The sequence below is a fragment of the Arachis ipaensis genome, chromosome B10 (assembly GCF_000816755.2).
Source record: "Arachis ipaensis cultivar K30076 chromosome B10, Araip1.1, whole genome shotgun sequence".
Lineage (NCBI taxonomy): Eukaryota > Viridiplantae > Streptophyta > Magnoliopsida > Fabales > Fabaceae > Arachis > Arachis ipaensis.
This window is the reverse complement of record NC_029794.2, coordinates 124,567,899-124,570,110: the sequence shown is the minus strand read 5'-3', so window position 1 is coordinate 124,570,110 and position 2,212 is coordinate 124,567,899.

Here is a 2,212-nt window from a genome sequence, read left to right as displayed (position 1 = left end):
AAAATTGTTTGCTCCAATGGCAGGAATGGAGATGCTTCTTCCATGTAAATTGGAATTAGGTGCAGTAAATTCACCAAGCATTCTCCTTGCATTATTGTTGTTGGGTTCGGCTGCCATCTCCTTTACTTGCTCGAAATTTTCAATAAGGTTGTCTCTGGATAGTTGTAATTTAGCTTCTCTTAGTTTTCTTTTCAGAGTCCTTTCAGGTTCTGGATCAGCTTCAACAAGAATGCCTTTTTCTTTGTCCCTGCTCATAAGAAAGAGAAGAGAAAAAGAAAAGAAGAGGAATCCTCTATGTCACAGTAAAGAGGTTCCTTATTGTTAGTAGAAGAAGAGAAGAAGAAAAATTCGAACACAGATAGAAGAGAGGGTTCGAATTTGGTGAGTGATGTGAGGAAGAGATGTTAGTAGATGAATAAATAAATAGAATAAGATGAGAGAGGGAGAGGATTTTCGAAAATAAATTTTTTTTTTTTTGAAAAAGAGTTAGTAATTTTCGAAAATAGTTTTTGAAAAAGGTTAGTAATTTTTGAAAATTAAAATTAAAAATTAAAATAATTAATTAATTAAAAAGAAATTTTGAAAAAGAGAGGAGATATTTTCGAAAATTAGAGAGAGAGAGAGAGTTAGTTCGGTAGTTTTGAAAAGGATAAGAAATAAACAAAAAGTTAGTTAGTTAGTTGAAACAAATTTTGAAAATCAATTTTGAAAAGATAAGAAGTTAGGAAGTTAGAAAAGATATTTTTGAAATTAGTTTTTGAAAAAGATTTGATTTTTAAAATTACAATTAATGACTTGATTCACAAGAAATCACAAGATATGATTCTAGAACTTAAAGTTTGAATCTTTCTTAATAAGCAAGTAACAAACTTGAAATTTTTTGAATCAAAACATTAATTGATGATGTTATTTTCGAAAATATGATGTAAAATTAAGAAAAATATTTTTGAAAAATATTTTAAAAATTTTCAAAAATAACTAAGAAAAATGAAAAGATTTGATTTTGAAAAAGGTTTTGAAAAAGATAAGATTTTCAAATTGAAAATTTGATTTGACTCATAAAAACAACTAGATTTTAAAAATTTTTGAAAAAGTCAAATCTAATTTTCAAATTTATGAGAGAAAAAGGGAAAGATATTTTTTTTATTTTTGAATTTTTATGATGAGAGAGAAAAACAAGAAAAATGATGCAATGCATGAAAGTTATGGATCAAAACAATGAATGCATGCAAGAATGCTATGAATGTCAAGATGAACACCAAGAACATTATGAAGATCATGATGAACATCAAGAACACATTTTTGAAAATTTTTTTAATGCAAAGAAAACATGCAAGACACCAAACTTAGAATTCTTTAATGCTTAGACACTAAGAATTCAAGAATGCATATGAAAAACAAGAAAAGACACAAAACATGCAAATGCAAAGATCAAACAAGAAGACTTACCAAGAACAACTTGAAGATCATGAAGAACACTATGAATGCATGAGAATTTTCAAAAAATGCAAGATGAGTATGCAATTGACACCAAACTTATAACATGACTCAAACAAGAAACATGAAAATATTTTTGATTTTTATGATTTTATAATTTTTTTGTAAATTTTTTTTTCGAAAATTATTTGAAAAACAAAAATAAGGATTCCAAAATTTTTAATATGAATTCCAGGAATCTTATGCTCTAAAGCTCCAATCAAAGGGTCAGGCATAGCTTAATAGCCAGCCAAGCTTTAATATGTAACTCAGACATGACACGCCTGACATACCCTATCCAGAAGAATTGGGCATGGCTCCACTGAGGTGATTAGTTGAAGGCAAATTAACTAGTACCACTAACCAGCAAGTGCACTGGGTCGTCCAAGTAATACCTTACGTGAGTAAGGGTCGAATCCCACGGAGATTGTTGGTTTGAAGCAATCTATGGTTATCTTGCAATTCTTAGTCAGGAAGTCAATTGTATTTATCAGTTGAATTGCGAATAAACAAGAGAGCATGGGTTAAAGGTTACTTGTTATGCAATAATGGAGAATATGTTGGAGTTTTGGAGATGCTTTGTCTTCTGAATCTCTGCTTTCTTCTGTCCTCTGATTCACGCACACACGTCCTTCTATGGCAAGCTGTGTGTTGGGGCATCACCGTTGTCAATGGTTACATCCCCTCCTCTTGTGAAAATGGTCCAAATGCTCTGTCACAGCACGGCTAATCATCT